This window comes from Columba livia, chromosome 6 (genome assembly GCF_036013475.1).
Source record: "Columba livia isolate bColLiv1 breed racing homer chromosome 6, bColLiv1.pat.W.v2, whole genome shotgun sequence".
Taxonomy (NCBI): Eukaryota; Metazoa; Chordata; class Aves; order Columbiformes; family Columbidae; genus Columba; species Columba livia.
In genome coordinates, this window is record NC_088607.1 from 10,932,055 (window position 1) to 10,938,054 (window position 6,000).

A 6,000-nucleotide genomic window follows, 5' to 3' on the forward strand; every position below is an offset into this window, starting at 1 on the left:
AAAACCTGAAGCATCTCAAGTTTCTCAGAAAAAAACTTTAAGTGGATTTTCCTGATATTTCTGTGGTAAAAATAAGCAACAGTGGAAGAGCAGAAGTAGATTAGTTGCTCTTTTTAGATTTTTTTTCCTTTATAACTGCAAGTCACCTTTTGCGGTAAATGCCAAAAAGGTGTTTTACCTCAGCCCAGGCCTTCTCCTGGCCAGCGAGGTCTAGTAGTTTGCCTGCCTCTCCTCACCCTGTTAACACATCTGCTTTTTTCTCTGCCTCCTCTCACTCTTCCTCTTCAGTCCTCCTTCCCTCCCTGCTGACACACTGTCCCAAAGTCCCAGCACTGGGCTGAAGTCAGAGCAGTGATGGTGTACAAGGGCTTGACGTTTTCAGCTCTCTTGCTGCAAGGCACAGAGGTTTGGCACCGAGTGCATCCCACAGCACAGCCGGCTGAGCCAGCCAAAGAGTGTTACATCTTAGAAATGTATTTCTGGTCTCCTGGCAGGTGTCTGCATGTATATTGAGGCTCCTTGGCAGGCTTGGACCACCTGGTCTGGAGGGAGCCAGTGCTGACACATCTCCACTGTAGCCAGGGCTCAGCTGGTGGGAGAGTAGCAACTGGTGTAGTGCTGAGATAAACAAATCCACCTCTGGTCCTCATCAGATCCTGCACAGTGTGTTCTCAGGTATCAAGGCTGAAGTGGCTCTAGAGGTGTCCTCATCAAGGGAGGTCCTTGTAGCCTTCCTACGTGCGTGCAGCCAGCGGGCTGGAGGCGCATGCTGTCGACAGGGGCTGCAGGGGTGTTACAGCACAGGGGCACACCACAGCACTTCTTGCCTTCCAGGTCACTGTCTCCTGTGGACTCAGCCACACTGTGCCATGGCAAGTGAGACCAGAGCCTGGGGCACAACAGAGCCCACGGCAGCCCCTCAACGCTGTGCCCGGGGCGCCCGGGGGAGGAGCAGGGCTTGGGAACGGGAGGTGCTGCTCCCAGCTGAGCACTGCCCACGCTGTCCTGACCCTCTGGGTGGGCCGAGTGTTTTCCCCATCCCTGCACCCCCCAAGGACTGTCCTGGCACAGGAGAAGGCGAGGTGTGCCCTCACGTTGGGGCATGAGCCGTGGAGTCAGCACTTCGGGGCCGGGTTCCCACCTCTGATGCCGACTCACTGCACCACCTAAGGCAAGAGTCACTGAGCTGCCTGCCTTCATTTCCTGACTCTGCTAAATGCCAGGGATAATAAGTAACTTTGTGTGAGTGCTATGAAACTTTGAAATCTTTAGATGAAAAGGTGCTGTATAATTGCAAAGCCGTTTAAATAATGCTAATCATTCGCTTCGCCCTGCATTGCTCGGGCTGGGGTGCTGCAGCAGCCACCAGCATGCAGCCAGTGAGCATCAGGCTTTGCTGAAGTGGAGGATTTTCCTGAATTCATCTCCAGTTTGACCTCATGCTGGTCCAAATAGGAATTTGAGCTCAGCCCAGGACCTGACAAAAAGCTGCAAACTCAGAACAAGCGCCTGGCCTTTGTGGGCAGGAGCTCTCTGTAAAGCAGGGGTATTTGGGGGAAGGGATTTAAACAGCTGTGTTGACAACACAGGCAACAGGGATCTGATTCAAGCTGAGGGGGGCTACGTGAAAGGCGGCACGAAGCTGAAATTAAAGCAACAGTGAAGAGGAATGAGACGGAAGAAAGCAAGATCACTTGGGCTGAAATGCTCCTGGTTTGGAAGCAGCCACAGCCACATGTCCCAGGAGGTGCCTGGCTGGCACCAGCCTCCCCTGCGTCCCAGGGAGGGCTTTTTACTCCGAAATGCACTCTGCCAGGGGTGCAGCAGCTTCTGAGGCAGAGAGCTTGAGTGGGAACATTAATCCGGAGGATTTCAAAGGCAGTGCTTTTGTGAAGCGCCAAAGCTAGAAAGAGATGAGTTTCTCTTCTTTAGTGAGGCCTGAAGAGCTGATGTTTAACCACAATGTTATTTTAATTTGACTCACTAACACGACAGTAGCCAGTGATGCCTGCAGCTCGCTGCAGTCCAATGCCTCCTCTTCCAAACAGAGGAGACTTTGTGCACTGCTGGCAGTTCCTGTGATTTTATCACAACTTTTATGCTTTGGGGAATTTATCCTAAAATCCCAGCTCCTTGAAACAAAGGAATTATAGCTTTCATTTATAAACAAAGTATGTCCTTAGCCCTTAAGGATGTGGATGAAAGATTTGAAAACATGAAACTTGTGCAACCTAAATGCTCAAAAAACTGGGAGATGAATAAAGAGATCCTAAAGTTTGCTGGCTAATAATAATAAAAAAAAAGTTGGGAAAATAAATAGTTGGCAAACAACTTCTTGGGAAATGGGGCAGGGCTTGGGCTGACTCCTGGCTTTTCGGGAACTGGGGTTGCCAATATGCCTTTGAACTTTGCAGCCATTCATAAATCCTTACATAACAACAGCAGCCACAACGCACTGGAGCTGTAGAAGTGCTGACATGAGGAAAGTGGTGGGAAAAGATTATTTTAGCAACCTGTGACAACTCACCTTGAAGCACTAATGTTTAAAGACAGAATACCTGGAGCCTCAACAACCCATATTCCTTTAGAAAGGAGTGTCTTTTTGCTCCAGGAGTTCATTTTGCACTGTAGTAAACCTCTTGTAGGTAACGAGGAATTCAAAGGCTCCACAAGATCACAGGCGTTGAACAAGGTTGAACACATGTCTTGCTCCCTTGCGTCTCAGGAAGATGATTCTTCTTCATTTCAGGGGGTGGACTTTGCTGAAAGCCTCCAGGACCAAATAAGAGCTGTGAGATTCAAAAACCTCATAAGCATCGCTCTGCTTTATATCGCCTGCATCTTCAGGCATGTTCACACAGTCACAAGCAACCAAAATATACCGGTGGTGCTGGCTGTCGTGCATCAGCTGACCCAAAATAGCTCTGATGCACATACCTCCCCTGCTTCTTCCGAGCTAACAGCCACTCAAACCACCAGCATGGTGGTTTAAGCAAACATAATTTACTTCCCTCTTTGCTTGGCTGACAAGAAGTAATTCATGAAAGTGAGTTCACGCCATTTCTTGCCATGGTGTGAACATGCAATGAGTGTAGACAGAAGGAACAGCTCCTAGGGGGAACATACCCAAACCGTATTTCTGACAGATTTCTTTCACTTGGTTTTTTTCTTTTTCTCATTTGGCTGAGCTGGCGGAGCCCAGTGCTTTCTCAACACTGCCCGGCACTGATTGCGTTTGAAGCTGTTTTAAAGAAGTACTCAACTGACCTTAAGGCTCAAGTAGCCTTCGATTCAACTAGACCCTCGCCACTGGTTTTGGGATCAGACCCCATGGAGGGGGTTTGGGAAGAGACATTGCCAATGGCTGAACAGCAGCAGCTCATGAATCAGCATTTGCCTTTGCAGGAAGAGAAAAGCAGCAGAGCAGATAACACACAGCCTACGAACGTGCGGTCACAGGAACATCAGCTTGCTGGTGGGAAATACCCATGAACACAGTCCTACTGATTTATTTCAGACCTCTTGGGTCCGTTTCACACGCAGCCTGGCACCAGTCACACAAGGCACTGCCAGGTCTCTGTGTGCTGCTGCGGCAGCCGAGCTTCCTTCTGTGCCTGGCACAGGGGGGAACATCCAACCCCAAATCCCTACCCTGCCTCACTGAAGTACCCCTTGCTGCCCCCCCCCCACCCCCAGCCAGGCTAGTTCGTGAGAGAAAAGGAAAGAGAAGGCATCTGGGATCATTTACAGCATCCTGGCTGCCTTGCTGATTTGTTGGCACACTAAGATGTAGCATATCCTGCCTGAGTTATCTTTCTTTCCCAATTGCAATCACATGGAAATCGGCACTGCAATAGCCCAGCTGGAGCAGTGCTGATCTCCATTAGCAGTCTGGACAGACCTGGGCAGCTCTTCTTGTTGGTCTCAGTGTACTTTTTTTTTACTCAGCCAAATCTGCTAAGATCAGGCCTGTTTAAGGGCTGCCTTGTTTCCAGAGACCCTGCACTTTGTGGCAAGGGCACCTCAGGGAACAGCGATACCAGTCCCCGTGTATGTCTCAGTGCAGCCAGTGGCTCAGCAAGCTCACCATGGTAGTTCATACCTACAGAGAGAGCATTATAGGAAGTAATAATAAAACAGGGTAAATAAGGAAACACACCAAAACAGTATTACTTGTGATTGTAATGTTGGCAAAGTAGGTCTGATTGCCAGCTGCTTAATGCTAAAGTCCATGCGAGGCAGCACAAGTCTTACTTGTGCACACATGTGCTTGCTGCCCTCCATCATGCCCACAGTTTGGGAGCTGGGACCTCTGTGAAGCACTAATAGCACTTATGTGAAACTGGTTTTAACATCTCAGCAGGGATACAAGCAGGCAAATTTTTCCTGGTTCCCCACCACAGGTGTGCAAAACACAGTGTGGCTACACCCCTGAGCTCAAGGTGAAAGTTTGCTGCCAAGAACACGTTGCTCTCTGCCAAAGATAAACTAGCTGCAATGCAAACCCGGCCCAGCTGGAGAAGAAACCCACAAACAAAACAGGCTTCCTGTGTCCTCTAGAGACACCAAGATGGTGTTTAAGGAGGTGGAACTAATATGCATGTCCTCAAACAAGGCTCAGGAACAAGGGGAGGACAGCTTATAAACAGGAACCCTCATTTCTGAGGCACCAGGCAGAAATCAGGCTGGAAATGCTGCCTCCTGAGCCAGGGCTGCGCTGCTGCTACTCACTGTCTTACCTTGAGGAATATGGGCCAAGACTCTGCCTGGCAATTATTTAAACGTTTAATAGGCTGGATTCAGCCTGCCCTACACAGCTTTCTAGCTCACAAAAAAGATTCTGGACATGCCCACTCATTCACATCTGACCCAGTTAATTAAAAATTGACGTATGCTCCTACTTCGGTTAAAATTAAGCTACTTCAGGTGGCTAAACGCTGCTCCCAACAGATGGCTGTTTAACTGGTATAAACCTGATGTGAACTGAAAGGAGAGAGCTCACTGGCTTTAATCACTTTAGGTGTCTGATTAGAAACCTCACCCTGCAGCAGGCTGATGCAATTGTGTGCAGATGAGCCACAAGAAAACCATCTTCACAACATGGACAATGAGTCCTGCTGGCCCCACCACTCCCAAGCTCATAGTGACACCCAGCAGAGCCCTTCTGAGCCTCATGTTGGCTATAAAAGGGGACAGCTAAGAAGGAAGAGATGGAAACTACGTCTGCTGCTTTCACTTCAACATCTGGGGAGTCGTGTTTCCATGGTGCTGTGAATATATTAGGTTAGTATGAGACTGTGTTTCATAAAGATTGGGGCCAGGCTGCCAGCGCTGTGACACGCTGTAGCTCTGCGGGAGGCAAGCAAAGGGCAGGTGTGACACACTGGGGAAGGTGGAAGGGATTCCAGATCAGCAGGTCAGTAAGGCCAGCTCGGGCTCTGCAGTGAGAAGGCTGATCCTTATGGATATTTATTTTGTGCAAGGGAAAAGGGTATTTTTTTAGTCTCACCAATGCATTACCCAGCTCCACTAAGACATTGTAGGGATAATCCCCAGTTCTTGTCCAGCTTCCCTCTTCACAACAGGTGGAACTTTTCCTCCAGGAACACGTACCGCGTGGCTTCACATTGCACATTGAATCAGGCAAGCCAAGCACATGAGGAGTGCCCAACGTATTGACACAGATAAGCAGAGATTGGCGGAGTCGGATGTAGAAAAGCAAGCAAAGGCAAACCTGTTCTCTTGGGCTGCCACCTGCACAAACACGGCAGGGTCCCAGGCTGCATCAGCGCTGAAAAGCTGATGAAAAGCTGCCCACCAGCCCAGCCTGCCATGTTCCAGGGCTGCCTGTCCACCGGCTGAGCCCTGCAGAGCAAGCAGAACCGTCCTGGCCCCCTGCACACCCCTGCCTGCCCTCCCGGCCAGCTGCTCGGGGTTGGCTCCTGTTTTTGGGCAGCCTTGACCTGGTCAACTCTGCCAGTCAGGCAGGATGGAGGAGTT